General features: G+C 44.1%; 1 protein-coding gene across 2 annotated transcripts in view; it reads left to right on the forward strand.

Moving 5' to 3' along the window:
• The window catches only part of ARHGAP6 (Rho GTPase activating protein 6), a 340043-nt gene that overhangs the window by 57970 nt on the left and 264273 nt on the right, over positions 1 to 17800 (forward strand). The window contains exon 1 of one of the 2 annotated variants that reach the window (XM_054805772.1): positions 17700 to 17718. The exons of the other annotated variant lie outside the window; for it this stretch is intronic. The gene's annotated coding sequence lies outside the window, so the exon portion shown is untranslated. Of the gene's footprint in view, positions 1 to 17699; positions 17719 to 17800 lie in introns of those variants that run through there. 2 annotated transcript variants of the gene reach the window in all.

The following is a 17800-nucleotide window of genomic DNA, read 5'->3' on the forward strand; positions in this document are numbered from 1 at the left end:
ATTTTTAGCTTCTTTCCCACTTATTAATGGCTGAAATAGTGGAAACAGCAATTGCTGTCACTGACCTCCCTTTACAGTTTATTATTGAAAATTTTACTTTTTGTTAAAAAAATAGGTGGACATTGTAATCCAGTCCAAGAACGTGACAGTTCTAGCTCCATGGTAAGAAGCAGTAGAAGCTGTGATACACTTTTCATAACCACCATTTCTCTTGATTCTGATTTTTCTTTCTCTTGATATTGCCTTTTTTTTTCTTTCTTTCTTTTTCAAGGAGTATCATATTATCAGACCTGGAAATGTTCCCAGAGATCTCTTGGCTAAGAGGAAAGAAAGATGATCACACTACAAAGAGACATGGGGCTCAGATCCCCATGTAAATGCCAGCTTGTGGGAACGGAGGTTCCTACTGCGAATTACGTGGCATGTGCTTTTGCCATTGCCATCAACATAACCCTCATCTCTGAGCTGGTGCACCCTGTGGGAGCCCAGACACACCACACCACCGCCACCAGCCCGCTGTCTTTGCTCCAGACAAACTACAGGTGATAGTCTGGAGGTACTTGAATTTGATTTTTTTAATGGGTAATAGTACTTGTTTCAGAGGAAATTAAAATGTGCCACTTATGTTTCTATTCATAACATACTGATAATGAGTAAATTATCTTACTTAGTATCTTAACATAATCTTAATTGTAGTTTAACTTAGCATTTAGTTAGAAAATTTACTGTGTCATGTTCCAGGAACAGTTCAGATTTAGGCAATTCAAAAATATTAATAGCTTTTATTGTGTCATGGGAAAAGAAAAAGAAAGCAACAAATATTAATGTGCCTTAGTCACTTTATAGACTGTCTATTCTATCATATATAGAATATATGATATCATATAAAAGGAATATCCTTCTAATTGAAAAGGAAAAAAACCATCCCCAACCCCTATGAAGCAACGCTTTTTCTTTCAAGCTTCCTGTCTAGACTTGTAGTCAGAAAAAATCTCCAGGAACCAGCTTTTCCGTCGCTGTCTCTAGCTTGGGCTGGGTGATACGCAGTCCGCTCAGTCCGTTCAGCAGCATCTCCTACCTCTTGGTGAAGACTCCCAGGAAAACATCCCCATTTTTAATCAAATGTCCACAAAATCTCTGGGGAAAAAAGATGGTTTCCTACCTCTGGAGATGTCCCTATAGCGTTTACATGGCTGAAGAAGAAAAGCGAGAGACAGCAGTTGGTCCTAATGGAGACGTTGCAATGGTATGTGGGTGTCTGGTAGCCCCTATGTCAAGATCCCCGAGGGGCTTCTCATTTTGTCATTTGGTGGTTGTGGGATTTTTTAATTTATTTCATTCATTTATGTGGATTATTTGGTTTTTTGCTTAAAATATCAAGGGTAAAATACCGGCACCCTGCTGCAATCTGTGGGAGGTTTGCCAACGAGTCTAATGGAATTCTGTAAATCCAAAAAGGCTTTATTCTGAAATGTTACGTTTTACGTTTGCTTTTAAAGCAAGCCCTCTCGCCAGCAGAGCTTTGTTCAGCGGCTTGGGCTTTGGCAATGACCTCCTGACCGCTGGGGCTGCCCGAGGGGCCGTGCCAGCCGGCTCGGTTCCTGCCCTGCTCAGCCCTGGCTTTCCAGGCGGGCTGGGCTGGGGCTGGGCTGGGGCTGGGGCTGGGCTGGCTTCTGCTCTAGCTGGTGGCCGGATCTGGCGTGAGGGAAGGTGGATCTGGCCAGAGTCGTACTGCGGTGCTAGCTAAAGAGATCTGGATGGGCTCTACAGCTTGGTGACAAGTCTGTGAGCAAGTAGGGCCGCTGGCTTACAAATAGAAGAGCTGGGAAAGCCAAACAGTTTGGCGTAGCTCCTGATGGCACTTCCAGGTTGTTTGGCTCCCCCGTATCCAGTAATTGCTGCTTAAACATTGAGAGTCAGAGTAGCATACTGGCAAAATCCATAAATAACACAGGTCCTCACCTTGAGAAGAACTCATTCATTCATTTTACATTTGAATTTCCTTTGTGCGTGTAATTCAGGAAATAGCAAACGGTACTGCTTTCATTCCCTGCATCATGGAGACCTTTTCCAGGACCATGTCTAACCCCGCAGGTCGTTACTTGTTTGGGCTCCACTGCTGGTCTTTAGCTCCAGACCTAATTAGGAAACATCACCCTGTTCCCTTCACAGCTCCTTATGGAGGCTGTGGTGTCGGCCGCTCTCGGGGAGGTGTGAATGCCCCCCCAGCTCTCCCCCGGGCAGCCTGAAGTGCACCGTTGTCTCAGGGAGACTACATCTGGATTTGCAGGGAACACTAACGCTTAGGGAGGCAGAGCTTTTAAGTTCTCATTTTTGCAACGCACAGCTGATGGAGTGGATTTTGCTAAGTAGTTTTGACATCGTAACGGAGCAAGGAAGCAAGTAGCTGATTTTCTTCTTCCTGTGCCAAAGCGCTGGGAAGAAAATCTCTGAAGTCTGTAGTAGAAGGAATAGGGCAGGCTTTTATCGGTTTTGGATGCGCAACTGAGACACCATGTCAGGAAGCAAACTGCAGCAGGGTTCAATCTAGAGGTAAGCACGTTGGGACTGGAAATGCCCCAGCAAACAGGGCTCCTGCTACATAGTCCAGCTAGTTTCTTGCATCCCAAATCTATATATTAGCCTGTGTTATAATAGTTTCTTTAATTCTTTTCAGATCCAGCGTGAAGGAACACTGTGCTTGTATAATATTCAACTGTTCATTGTCAGGGGATGCAGTGTTTTTGAAGGCCATACCCTAGCAACATCCCTAGGGAGAAGCCGTAACACATCAGACAAGGATTGGAGTTAATCTGTAAATGGAAATCTGAGGTAGGGCAGGCAGTCAAAACAGGCAGGAAATACTAAGGTGTTCCTGAGTTCCTTGAGATAACCACAAAACAGAAGAGAGGAGAAAAAGAGAGCTTTAAAAAAACCAAACTGTAATTGGAGTGCTGTGAGGCAATGCAAAAGCCCAATGGGGAGAAAGTGAGTTTGTGTCCAACTGTGCGCATGCAGTGATTTTTTTCCTTCATGTGTTTTGCTCCAGAACTTTTATTTGTGCACCATGTTCTTGTCCCTAACAGCCTCTCCTGCTTTTGGAAGGGAATGAAGGAGGATTTGGTCAGCAACAGCTGATAGTTGTTATTAAACTATTGTTGATCTTACATGGAACAGGGCACACTGGAAATTAGGGGCTGTTGTGAAGGGGAGGATTATAGCTGTGTCTTGGTATAGTGCATTAATGCTGAGCCGGGTGACTATGAAGTTCACAGATTTGGTGTTTATAGTAGTAAAAACATGAAAATATTTCATGCCTGAATTTCCTATCAAGACCAACTGGAGAAGATAATTCTTCCAGATGTCTTGTAAATGCAAATTTGTTGCTTTTCATAATAATGCTGTTGTAGTGAGATCACAGAAAATCAAGGCAAAGCTACAGTTCCTGGTAAAAAGGGATTTAGAGCAGACTTCTAACTGACAGAAAGCGATTGCATACTCTCTCTAGCCCTTGCGTGTGGCTCCCATCGTTGCAGTTTCTTGCATAAGTCTTGCACACACTTGTTTTGCTTTGTTCTACAATGTTTATTTTCCCAAAAATTCCTTTTGGTCTTTTCACATCAGGCTTTGCTTCTGACCGAAGGCTGTTGCAGACCGACTCCTTATAGCCCAAGTCCTGTTGTGGTAGTGTTTGCGATGCAGACCTGTCTCCGGGAACCTGGAGAGTTCTTGACTCCAGCAGGCTGCAGGATACAGCGAAAGCAAAGTGTTTAATCCATCCTAATACAGTAGTAGTGTATTGTGTACATTTGTTTTGGGCCCAGAATCCCATTTCATACTAAGTTTCCTTTCTTTACACTTCTGAGAAGGAAAGCATTTGGGTTGTCCCCTGGCCTTCCCAGGAGCTGGCCAAAGCAGGAGGCTACAGGCAGGATGGAGGCAGGGGAGATGCCTGCCTTGGGTAAGGCCAGGAAACACAAAGTTCAATTTTTCAAATATGTATCTCAGAAAGGAGGGTAATAGGAAGGAGGCTGAGGGGAGTTTATAAGAAGAGGGCTAAATTGTATACTCTTCCTCTTTGGAAAGCTGAAGGATATTGAGGTTGCGACCTGACACATGATCCCAGAGAGGACTCAACTCAAGATTTTTTTTTTTTTTTCCTCCTTGTGAGGTCTTGAATGTTTATTATGAAGAGGAAATGTAGATTTCTTCATTAAGAAATCACATGATGATTTTGGGTCTTCTCAAGAAATTGGTCTAGTTATTTTATTGGGTCCAAGCAGGAAGCGTTGGGAGTGCTGTGCAGAAGGTATAAGAGCTCCCGTAGCAGCTGAAAGCCTGTACATGTTGTTCCAGACTGAAGTGGGATGAAGTTTAGCAATTATTTCCAGTGTCCTCTTCACTTCCTGAGTGAAAAGGGGGCTTGGAGCAGTGCCCTGATTTTGCTAAGGGCATCAAGCCTTGTTTGCCAACATGGTGGACACTATACTTTCCACTCGTCCTTCCAGCAGCGGTCCCTGCCTGGGTAGTGGGGGCATATTCCCTGGGCATTAAGGGTGCAGATGGAAATATTGGCAGAGTGCCTATAGACGGTGTGGTTTTTATCAGGAATGTGAGGGGCAATGGGATTCGCACCAGCAGACGTCTGGACGAGGGATGTTGGGCTGGTGCCGGGTTGCTGCGCTGGAACGCAGTGCCCAGGCACCCTGGGGAAGCTGATGACCCACGCTGCCAGGACGTACGTGCTGCCAGGATGTAGGTGATGCCGTTGGTCACCACTGTGGCAGCTCCCAGAGGGGCAGGCACTGTGGTCATGGATGAGTATCATGGAGCGATTGACGTATGGTCTCCGCTGCCTGTCTCTGGTGCTTCCTCCTTCCCGTCCCTTGCATGTAAAAATCGGCCACAGCTGCTAAATGGTGCCCTGGTGGGCTTCATCTCCAACTTTCCGCTTTTCAGATGCGTAATTACTTTTTTCAAATGGTGCGGTATGTTTTGCTGTTTCCTCCCTCATGCAGCCCAGCTGCTCTCTTCATCTTCGTAGAAGGTGTGGGTGTCAGGCCAGGCAGCAGAGTAATTTCCCTTCTCCTGTGGCTTTTCCTTAATTTCAGGCACTTTATCTTATAGGACATTGAGGTCAGCCTTACTATTATTAGAACATTTTCCAAGCTGTCATTTAACAGACCTTCAAAATTAGACAAATAAAGGATATGTAATGAGTCAATCAGGCCATCACAAAAGGCTTGATAAATGGGCAGTAGCCCAGTACAATCAAACAGGAACACTACAGGAACTCAGGAGAATGCTGCCTCTCTTCATAGATATGTTTCCATAGATGTTTCAAAAAGAGGTGGGGTTTTTTTCCTCAGGGTTTCTTTTTTTTTAGCGTGAGGACCAGGAGGATCCTGAGCTGAAATCTGCTCAAACCCCATAAAAATACTTGTCCATACACGTAATGAACTGATCTCTGCTTTCAGCCTTCCATTTTGTTTATATTTTGTAATTATTTGTGGTCCAGCTGTTATTGCTCTGTATAAATAAGAAACTAGTGAAATATAATGGAGTTTCTCATCAGATACCCTCCAGAATGTGTTTGGTTGTTCTTGCATGTGCCATCTGTTTTTAACAAGAAGGGCTTGGATTAATCAACCATAACAACTGGTTTAGCAATATTATATTTTCTAAATAGATCGGTATGATAAGTATGATTGTATTTGGCATGAAAAGCTGGTAGATCTTATTCCTGTATACTCGGTTTTTATTTTTTGAAAGGGGAGCGATATTGTTTCCTCTGAAGAATGTCACTATCACTGGAGAAACATACTAAGGAGGCGAATCATGTTTCATCAGAGGTCCTAAAAATCTCAGACTCCCTGTCAAGGCGACTCCGTGCCATTCCTGAAAGAGTTGCTAGAGCAGTCCTGTATCATATAATTAGTATACAAATTATCACACAATTGTTTCCACATCTTTAGAGTTTCTAGTTGGACATTGTTCTTTTCCAGTATTTCATGTTTTATTATTGCTCCCCCTTAGCTTTCAAAGATGATGCTAATTTATTTACACTCTTCCAAAACTCAGCTTGAAGCAGATGAGACCCATATGTGAGCTAATAATTCTAGATACAGGCCATGGAAGAGATCTGAATGCTCGTTTCCCTTTTTTCATTCTCCAACGAACCTACATTGAGTATTTTTGCATGATTGATCATATTAAATAAAAGAACCAATTCACGAAGTAAGTAGTTCATTTGTGTTAGAGAATCTGGTTGAACATGAAATAAAAGTGAGGTGCATCTTCAGTGAATAATTCCAGCTGGAAAAACAAGGAGACACATTATTGAAGAGTCAAAGCATTTGGCATCTTAAAAATGAAATGTTTCCTTATTCATTTCACAACACAAAACCCACTTGACACTGAATATAAATACAATTATCATTTTAAGAAGAGTGAAAAGTAGCCCCTAGCCTCCTACATGAAGGAATGGAGAAATATAAGTTGATGAACTGGTTTTTTTTTAATTTATAGTGATACTGATGCTGGGCAATCCTGTCAGGAAGAAAACTGAAACAGTTTCAGTACAAGAAAATTGTATTTTTTGCAACTTTTCAGTTTGCCCGTTGATTCAGAAAAATCAGTTTGTGGCACGATGCAACAATATACTTGGCTTCTCAATGCCATAGCGTATCAGAATCATACTGCTGTTATCACTTTAAGTATATATGTATAATAAATAATATACATGCAAACAGAAACTGTTTAATGTGCTGAATGCTTACGCCTTTTTATTGTTCAGTGTGTCTATTTCTTCTGTAAGCTAGGACACAGGACACATCCCCTCAGAGGCTTGCTTGCCTTTACACACGGATGCATTTACATCTTGCGGGCACATCTGCCATGCACGGCGGGAATGGAATATGCAATTTTTTTTATACATCCGCTATACCTTCTGGATAATTACATCGCTGTTCCTGCTTGTGATTTCTGAGGACTGAAGGGTCTTGCGAGATCGTTCTGATTTGATAAACACTGTTGAAAGCTTAAATATTATGTTACAGCAGACACCGAGATAATTATGGAAACAAATGTGTTTAAAGCTGGATAAATACACCTATGTGAAAAGATACTTCAATTTGACACTATTTTGTAGTTTAATAGTCTTTTATTATTATGGCTTCTAATCGTCTCATTTTAGATGTGAATTGTAGCACAAATACGTAAGTAAGTCAGCTGTGAATGTTCTGAGGTTTGAGGTCCTGTTTAAATCTGGTCAGGGTGCAGTAGTTCTACTGTACAGGTAAAATGAAAAGCGCAGGGTTTCAGACTTGAGTGATCTGCATATAAATGGCTTATTGCAATCAGTATGGCTTCATGGATGAGCTATTTGCAGGATACCCTCCACGTACTGAAATATGGAAGTGCTGGGAAAAATATGTTTACACAGAACAGAAATAGAAAAGGACTGTATTCATAGCTTCTGCTGGAGAAAGAAAACAAACCATTTGTGTACCGGTAAGGAACTAGATCATATGATTCACATTTTGGAGGGGAAAAAGCAGATAACAAACAGTAATTTCTGTTTTAAATCTCATTGCACTCAAAATGCACCCAGGTTAATTTTCTCTTAACTCTAACATGTGTGAATATGACTTTTTCTAAGGATGAAAAAACATGGCCCTAATCTTACCACAGGAAATCAGCATAATGTATATACATATGCTGCCCCCCCCATATATAAATACATATATACACATACTCAACCTTACAAAATACTGGAAATCCTTTTGAAGTTAATGCTTCTGACTACTGAGCTAGACTAGAAACAGCGTTATTCTGATATTTCGATATTAGAGAAACAGTATGGGATCATTCAAAACCGATCTGCAGGCTGCTACTGCAAGTGAGAAAGGGAATACAGTTAGGAGCGTGTAAGCAATTCGTTCTCACTTTACCATTTCCCCACCACTGAGTGCTTTATTTTGCAACCTGAAATTTCCCATCTTAAGGTTTTTTTAAAAGAGAAATAAAAGCAAGTTTTAAACCAAAATCTTTAATTGACATGGTAAGAATTAAGTTAAATCCAAATGATAAAATTCAGAGCCTCCGTACCATATTCATTTTAACACTTCAGCATTTCTGACAAGCTATGAAGAAATGAACCTTTGCAGGTTACAGGTTATTATTAAAAGCTATTCTGTATTAAAAATGCAGAGTCAGTGTTTTAAGAACAGCAAATCATATGCAGCACAAAAAGCCAGATTTTTCACCTTTATCCTTTTCTTGTACTTGCTAGGGCTTTTCAGAGATATAGCAGCCAAAATCGATTTGTGAGAGGGAAAATTTATCTTCGGATCAGCCACTGCTGAAGCATGACTAATTGTTCCCCCTCTAAAAATCCAGCGGCAGCCCTACAGAGAGCGGGACTGAACCGTATGTCAGAAGCCGTGCTGCCCTCTGAAACGAGGAGTTCACAAACAGAAACCTTGGGGCGAGGCGATGCAGCTGCTTCTCAGCCGGAGGTTCTACTTTTGGCTCGCGAAGGCTCACCTCCGGGTGATCGGTGTGCCAGTGCCGTTTCCATCCCAGCCCCGGGGCTGCCTCCCCCTGCGCTCTGTGCCTCTGCGCTCATGCCTCGTGCCCGCCTGTGTGTGGGGCAGTGCTGCTTTTGGTTGGAAGAAGCAAAGATTTATGATGCTCCGTTGGTTGTTTTTCTCTGTGCATCATTATACTGAGCTTCCACGAACTGATCTGGTTCGTCCCACTCCAGGTCTGAGGTGGGTGTGTGTCTTCCAGATGTGTTTAAAGGTGAATCTTTGCTCCACTGCCTCTTCTGGTTCTTTTTCATATTTCCTAGGAACCGCTACATGCCACCAGTTACACTTGTTTGCTTCTTTTGGTGGAGCTAATGCCCTTCTGTTATGCCTTCTGCGGTGCTTTGGGCAAGGAGTTCAAGTGATTTCTCCTGCTGGCAATGCTGGCAACGGGTGGAGGGTGTTTAGGTGTGTACAGAGGGGCTGAAGCCTCTCTTGGTCCCTTTCCTGCTGGCCACGGTGCAGATCGGGTCTGTATCGCAGGCTGCTTACAGCTGCATTTTGACTCTGAGCTTTATAGAGTTTGAAGCAAGATTTTCTAAAATCAGTTACCTAAGTATTTTGATGATGCTCAGCTCCGTTGTGCTTGGTTTACTATTGATAGGTTGGTATAAAGTTGTTGAGATCACTTCTTCCATACATACAAGGGAAGGTACTTAAGAAACAAAACTGCTAGTTGTGTTTCTCTTGAGGAGCTGGCACGTTGACAAAAAAGGAGCATTTCATAATCTGCTTGGCATTCATTACTTCCGTATTACTAAACCCTTGCTTTTATTAATTTACATGTTAATTTTCTACTTTGCCACTGATTATGCTCTATTTTTGTGCCTGCTTCTCTTCTTAATGTCAGTTCTTGCCTTTAAACATGTTTGACACATGATTATCCCTTTTGAAAGAGAAGTTCCCATTGCTGCCACAAAAGGAAGTGTGTTGGCTGGCCATGTAGTTCAGGAGGCTTCACCGGTGAATAATTGTGAAGATCAAAGATCCTCACATATCTGAAGATCTTTTCAACAAATTAAGTGTTTCTTGGAGATGATGCTATTTTTGCTTAGTGTCAGGCATCAGCCTGTTAATATCGTGCTCTGTTTACGGAGACCGTTGTCTTTCCTTCTCTGTACAAAAGCAACTTCCTTTCTGTCTCATCTGTTTCCACTACCACTGTCTCCGGGGTGGAAAGGAATTTCAACGAGACTGTGAATAATAAGGAGACGAGTAAGTAAACCACCCAGAGAGAAAAGAGGGCCAACAGCCTGATCCTCCTGCCCTGGCAGGGTGGGGTGATGGAGCAGAAGGGCTGGGGAGAGGGTGGCAGCAGAAGCGTCGCTGCGAGGTGCTGCTGCCCCGGGGAGTTACTCCAGCCAGTGGAGCAGCGCTTTCTGCCTCCGCAGGCGCCCGGTTCAGCCGCTAATGGCACGTGGGTTTGTTTCTCACCGTGCTGTTTACGGGGCTGTAACAGGCTGTAACAGGAGTTAATGTATGGGTGCAGGCACGGGTGCCGTGGCTGGGAGATGTTAATGGGAGCAGCAGGCTCCCCATCCGAATGTAAAATGTGACCTCCAGGTCTCTCCAGCCCACTCTTAGCACCAGCAGGTCCTTCGACGTTGTCCAAGGGCTTCCCCTCCCAGTAGGACATTTGTGACCTGCTTTAGAGCAAACCAATGAAAGTATCTCCACTCTTGTGCCTTTTGCCCTGAAGTATTTAAACCTCTGAAGTTGTTCTTCACATAAATTGTAAATGGTTCAGTTAGAGGCCGTGCAAGCTAGTCCTACAAGCCGCAACAGTTTATAAATCGCCATTTGAGGAGTTGAGCTTTTCTCGACCTAAACAGAACTGTCTGCTCCCCAGGAAAAGTGCAGATTGGAGGACACTTGTTCCTCCTTGTGTGCCTCTCTCAGTTCTGCTTCCAAGAAGAGCCAGCACAGGCAGGGTCAGGATTGGAGACCATCAGGGCAGCAACGCATGTCATAGGCTTCCAAAATTTGCTTAGCTTCCCAGGTGGAAAAGCGTGCATGACTGGTCTTGTACGCTGACTAGTACCTCAAACCAAGTAGTTCCACTGGAGCCAGTGGCGTGTCAGAAAACTGATGCTTCTCTGCTAAATCTTTGCAGGATTTGGGGCTGTCTCTGGACTGCTGCACTCTGCATAGGACGGCTTTCTTGCCCAGACACACATGTGTTGCACGTGTCCTCGTGGTTTGCTAGGCAGTCCCATGCGATGAAAAGTGATGTAGTATTACCAGCCCAGATTTGTATTGTTCTTCTGTAAGAACTGACTGCCTTGAAATTAGGGACTGTAGTTGAGTACAGATGCCCTCACTTTGTAATGCTTAGCCTCCAGATGTGCTGTGTTGTAATGACACTCTAAATGGCAATAATTTACACTGGAATAAGGATGCAGAAAAATGCTTTCTAAAGGGCATTTTAAATTTTGGAGGCAGTGCTCCCACAGGATGAATTTGAAATAATTACAGCAGTGGCATATATCGACTTTTAAATAGAAGTCAGTGGGGCTTCTTAGGCAGTCATGAGATCTGAGAGCCCGATTTTTGGTCTCCCATGTGCACAGCTGGCCCGCCTGCCTAGGAGCTGTCAAGGAGGTAAGAGGGGCTTGGGAAAACAGGTAGATTTCTTTCCTAAAGGGAATGGGTTTGATAATTTCTGGTGAAATGTTTCATGCTCAAAGAACTGGCATGTTCCGAGAAGAAAACATTTTGCCCAAGGAGTTTTTAGCAATGGTGGTGGTGGGGGTTGAGTTTGGGTTTTTTGTTCCTACATGTGGGTTGGCAAAATGTAGGTGAAAAAAACAGCTAAGACTAGAAGGTACCATTGCTTTATTGTGCTATTCCTCTTTTTCCCGTTTCTCTGACAGTGTTCGAAGACTGTAACACGTAAGGGATACAACATTTTAGATTCTTCCCTACTAAGTGAAAGAGTTAAGTTTAGGGCTAAGTTACGCCTGTGAGCTGTGCAAAGTACCTGCAATGCCCTTGTGAATTTGGCCAATGTTGCCTGCATACCACAGTGGCAGATGCATGAGAATGACGTGGGGAGACATACATGTGTGCCAGCAGCACCTGCCCCTGCAGTTACGGTGTATGGAGATGGGCGGTTCTTTTTCTGGTGCGTTTATTCTGTTGCTTTTTCATCATCTGAGATTGCTCTAATTTCAGCTTTCAAGTTTTAAAAACCACTGTGAAGGAGGCAAGTTAGGAAAATACGGTTTGACTCAGGGGAAAGGTATTGAACAGTTGATTGACATTATTGAACCATGGCATTGCCTCTGTCTGCCCCTTCCTTCTTTCTTGTCTTTGGATGGTGACAAATTCGGAGAGATGACACCATCCAGACCTCCATGTTATGTTGGTGTTGCTGTGATCTTGCTGCCCTGGGTTATTTTTCAAACCTATTTCAAGTCCCTGTTTCCGTCGGTGTGTCCCAGCACTCTGTTCATTTTTCTGCTGTTCTGCACACTGAACAGTGACCTTCACACTAAGTCATGCTTCATTTTCATTAAGCTAAGTACACCAAAGCAACAAAACAAAGCCATTTATTTTCACATTCCGGTTTCCCCAAATGTGCTGTTTATGAGAAAAATAAGCACCTTTGCGACTGAGAAAAAAAAGAGAATAATTTTCATCCACGTCGAACAAGAACGTGCTGTTTTGTATTTATATACAACTTTCAACTACTGTCATAAATGGTTGAGACAATAGCACAGCCATCAGAAAGTATTCTGTCAGTACCTCAGTCTATAGTTTCTAGGTTTGGTTGATAAAGCTTTCATATTGTTTTAGGTTTTTTGCTCTGTCGCATGAATTTACTGCATATTGCTTTCTATGATGTTATATAGTAGCTATCTTTAAATCTGCGTATACCTCATTTTTGCATACTTTCTTTCTCTGTATGCAAACCTACTCTTCTGAACTCGGATAACATCAGTTGCTCCGCATGCCTTGGCGTCTTATGTGAGAATTCGCCCCTTATCGCTGTGCAGTAGAAAGCTTTAGGACTTCAATTTATTCTAAAATATTTCAAAGGTCTTTGCTCTCCTTGTTATCTGTTTGGTTTACATAGATAAAAATGCCTAAAATGAAACATTTGGCTTCTGCAAGAATAGGGGCTCATTTGTAAACCCTCCAGGGAGAGACTGGCTTCCCATCGACGGGGAAATACGCTGGGGGTTCCTGCCAGCCGTCACTGCCACGGGGTGCCTCTTTGGTCTGGGGTGCAGCTGCAGTTACAACTCCCGAAATGCAGCGAGGTGAACACAGTGAAGAGGGAGAGAGGGTTTAGGTTGTCAGGTAGTTTTCTCGACCATGTTTGACAGAGGAAAACTGTGGCTGAGTGAGCGCTGCCCTGTGAAGCGGGTACCTGGGAGGGGTTTACTTCGCTTTCTAGATTGGTGCTTTATGAACTGAAATAGTAAAGCAGCAGCGTCTGCTGATAGGAGACAAGGTCTGGCAGCTCAGGCGGGGAGTTTGTGATGCTGCGGGTGTGGAGGAGTCAGCAAAAGCTTCGCTTTAATGAACAAATCCAGCCCACCACCCCTGGGCGTCCGTCTGTCTCCCTGGCTCACAGGCACGCGCAGTCACTCTCTTTTGCTGCCACGCGTCTGGTGGGACTGGACGTTGCTGGTGCCAGCGCCGTGCTCCTTGGGGGTGCACACATATGCCCACACCCACCTGCTTTTAACAGCTGTGATTTTAGTTCTTAATTGGCTGCTCACAGCGTGCAGAGCTGCGGGGACAAAGACTAAAAGAGCAGGGCTTTGCTCTATTATATATAAAATATATATATTATTTATATATAATAAAACAACAGGCTGTTTCATGAGGAAAAGAAGTCTCCTAAGTCTTGCCTTCCTCCTCCTCAGCTGCTTCGCTTGTTGCCCCAACGTTTCTGGTAGTCCTCCTCCCCTCCTCCCCTGTGCGAGTACCATACAGCCGGCATCGTCCTCTGCCGGGGGGGCGAACAGGCAGTGCACCCCGCAGCTCCCCGTTTGACAGCCTGGCTGGCACGCGTACGGTGATGGGCAGCCCAGCGGGTCGAACGGACTCGTGCTGCGCTCGCTTTGTGGGTTTTCCCTCTGGGAAACCCTTTGGGTTTTTCCCCTTGGGCTTCTGCTCGCCAGCCAGGGATGTTACAGAGTTGGTGGGAACACAACGCACCCCCTGTCAGACCTCTCTCCTCCTGTGGAATGTGGCTTGTGCTCGCCCCAAACGCTGCTACGGGAGGACCGACAGGCAGGAAAAAGGGCATTAGCCCTGTTCCCTTGGAAAACTGGCCCGAAAATGGAAGAATCTGTATCGCTCCCCCTTTTTGCCAGTGTTTTGTGTGGAGCCTGCTGTAAATGCTTCAGGGCCAAGAGCTCTGCACATGTGAAAAGTGTAGAAGCATTTGGGGCTTGTCGTCACATCGTCACATCAACTGATGACAGAAGGGGTGCATGAACAGCAGGCAAGGTTGGCTTTCTGTATGGTGATTTTAAAGGCAAACCTATAATTAGAGGTTTTGTCATTTTATCCAATTAAAACATTTAAAGTAGCCATCCCAGCAAGTTAAACAGAGTTTCTTTAGGAGGAAAGACCTAGCAGCACATATTGACTGACACGGTCACTGCTGCACAAGGACCCAGGTTTCGTGGAAGTTTTATTATACAATAACCCTGATGCTTTCTTTTTTGAAATCTTTAAAAATAATGGCACACCATTGTGCTTGAAAGTATACTGTTTTGATGAAAATCTACAGAGAAAGACTTCTGTTCCTACTGCTTCTCAGTTCTTGGCACAACCTCCGAAGGAAACTAAAAGTAACCATATTTGCTCAATTTAGGGAGGGGGCAGAGGTGGAAGAGAAAGCTTTGGGTGGCGAGTAGTATGTTTCGCCATGTTAATCATTTAGGATTTTCTTGCTTGAAAATGAGGCATCCCGATGTTATTCTAAACACAGTGTTTTAAACATACCCTGTGGTAGGGACAAATGGATGTATTTATGTACATCTATCAAACATATGTATTATGTGACCTCACATCAGCAAAATATTTTGCTGTTTCTTTGTGCTGAAGGAAAAAGAGATGGTTTGGAACTGTAGCCTAAAAATTGTCAAGTGCCGAAGATCTGAATGGAATTCTGTGGTTTTGTTCACAAAACTTATTTTTAGTTTGGCCTGTCTTCTGCTTGCTGGAGAAATAAATCACAAGTCATTTACGAACAGCAGATAAAGAATTGCAAAACTTTGGGCTGGGTGCCCTTAGCACAGGCTGGTGGACTGATTCTCCTGAAAGTGTTGTAAACTCTCCTGATTTTTGCTGAGGAGTAGTGGAGAATCTGGCTTTGATTGCAAATGCATTCATCTTGCAATATCTTGGACTCAGCTTTGGTTTTGTTTTTTTTTTTTTCTCTTGCCTTTTCAACTATTATTTCTTCATATTCCCCCACCCCCTTTCTGGGGGCTAGTGCCTCTTAAATTCTATGTAATTCTATGTAGGTGCTCCCCCCCCCTTTTTTTTTTTTTTTTTTTTTTTGTAGAAATCAACCTCAGGTAGAAGAGAGGGGCAGGCAGGTCCCCCTCTGCTCCCGGTGCACCTCAGCAGGCAGCTGCTGGTAGCCCTGCCATTCCTCATGGACCTCTTGGCTTCATGTCAAGGTAGCATGGTGCCTACCAAGAGAGATGCCCTGAGCGCACCCTGGCTGGAAGCGTCCCCAAGCCTGGTGTCCCTGCCGGCAGCGTAAGGCATGAAGGATGCGAGGGGCTCAGCCTGTCCGGGGGTGCACCGGGGCTTCCCACCATGCAGGCACTGCTTTTAGCAGCTGGGAGCTTATCAGAGATGGAATGCAACAGTTGCCTCTGTTTGGCCACATCTCTTCCTGGATCCTCTTTTCAAACTAGGAAGAGTCATTAGACAATCAGTTTGATCTCAAAATAAAGTTACAATCATAGAATAAAAAAATAAAATTACACAATAAAAAAAATCCACCCACCTCCCTGTCTTCTTCCCCTCCACTGATGGGATGTCACTTTCCTGTAAGCCGAGTGACATCCAGGACAATCTCAGAGCGGATCCAGTTACTAAGCAGGCGTTTTGCCATTGCCAGGCTGGCTTTTGTGTGCTTTGCGAGTTTTACTGAATATATTTAGTAACTACAATTGTTTCTGGTAGTGCCTTTTTGTAAGCACTGTTGGGAATGCTTGTACATGTAGCCGTGCTGTTTTTAACATCCTAGCATCTCTGGCTCATGCCAGCAGCAATGGAAATCGATAGTGTTGAACGTGAGCCCAGGATGTTCCTGGTTTGTCAGCATGTCCAGAAACTCATATAAAATTCCTTTGGAGTCAAGTCCACAAAATTATTTCAGTGAATCCTGGATGATAATCAACAAATACATTTATTTCAGGCTGAATGAGATTAATTTCAAGGTGTTTTGTGGGTTTTTTGCCTTTCAAATATTTTTGCCCTTTATGCCCTCCCCATCTTTCCTGTAGGCCCCTTCAGGTACTGGCAGGCCGCAATTAGATCTCCCCGGAGCCTTCTCTTCTCCAGGCTGAACAACCCCAACTCTCTCAGCCTGTCCTCACAGGAGAGGTGCTCCAGCCCACAGCTTGGTGTCATTGGCAAACTTGCTGAGGGTGCACTCGATCCCGCTGTCCATGTCACTGACAAAGATGCTAAACAGCCCCAGTCCCAATACCGACCCCTGAGGAACGCCACTCGTCACTGGTCTCCACTTGGACATTGAGCCGTTGACTGCAACTCTTTGGTATGACCATCCAGCCAATTCTTTATCCACTGAATGGTCCATCCATCAAATCCATGCCTCTCCAATTTAGAGAGATCAGCAGGAGCTGAAGAACAAGGCGGTCAAGTGTTAACTCTCTCCTGAAGATGCGCCCAGTGTTCCTGGTGCAGAGGCCTTGGCTAAAAAAGGGTGTTTGGTTGCTCGTGACAGCACAGAGCTGCTTTGAGCCTCCCACCAGGACATCATGCCACGGAGAGTGAGGCTTCTGTTACCTGTGACTTTGAAGAGCAGCACAGGTCTTCGCAAATAAACCCAGACCAGAATTACAGATAAATTTTGCCTTTTTGAGAACAGATTAATTAGGTGTTGCCTCATGCTACTCTGTAGCTTGCCAAGGGAATATCAATTAACTGACTTCAGCAGAAGAGGCATCTGTTTGATGCAAAGGAGATTTTCTAAAGGAAATGTCACATTGTGTCTCAAGGAAATGATGGTGGGAATTGCGGGAAATACTCTACAAGTTGGAAAAGGGAGCAGCATCAGCCTGTCCCCAGAGGCACAGTGTAGCCTGCCCCTCTCCCTGCCCTTCATCACCCAGGGAAGACAAAAAATCAGAGAAAGCCAACACCATCAAGGCCAATCGCTGCTGCAGTCTGGAAACAGCGTGGAGGAACTGCCCCATTTCATCTACATCTGCCCACTTATTTGATATTTTTTTCCCTGTTCCTCAGATTGCTTCCTTTGCTGTCTTAATCACTCTGGAAAAGGTCATTTTGGGTGTTATTTAAGAAAAGAATTTAATCTGACACAGGCCAGGACTGAGTAAATGAAATCTCTGTTTGGAAATGGCTGTTAGCGCTGTTTCCTGCTGGCTTCATTTTATCACCTAGTACTTACTATTAGAAAACACAGCATAAGATGCACTTCTGAGAAAATTCCTCTAATGCATTTGCTTTTTGTTCATTACTATATGTAAATCTTTAACACTGCAGTCTCTTTATTGTTTTAGTCTGTACATGTGACTTCTTAACAGAAAGTTACCATTGAACTGCGCGTCGTTGAGACCTGCGCGCGGCTTGTACTTAAAATGATTCGCATAGTAACTGTGACAGGCTGGTCGGTGCCGTTGGGAGTGGGGAACTCCATTAAAGCTAGGTACCCATAAAACTTAGTTTTATGAGTTTAATCCTTAACAGCAGTATCAACTTCCAGTTAGTGGGCTGAAAAGCTCACCGGCAGAGCAAGTTGCGGCAAGTGTCGCCTTCCAGATGAGCCAGGAGCAGCCGCAGTCCTTCCTCCTCGGAAGAGCCCTGTCCTTCAGGATGCCACTGGAGTTCCCTTTTTTTGCCTCCGTCTTACTGAACAGCTTCGTGATGATGATTATAGGTAAACTTTAACTCATAAGGTATTTCTCCACCAGCTGCTGTTTGCTAAAAGGGTGCAGGTTTAGACCTGCCACAAGTAGATT

The sequence above is a fragment of the Grus americana genome, chromosome 1 (assembly GCF_028858705.1).
Source record: "Grus americana isolate bGruAme1 chromosome 1, bGruAme1.mat, whole genome shotgun sequence".
Taxonomy (NCBI): domain Eukaryota; kingdom Metazoa; phylum Chordata; class Aves; order Gruiformes; family Gruidae; genus Grus; species Grus americana.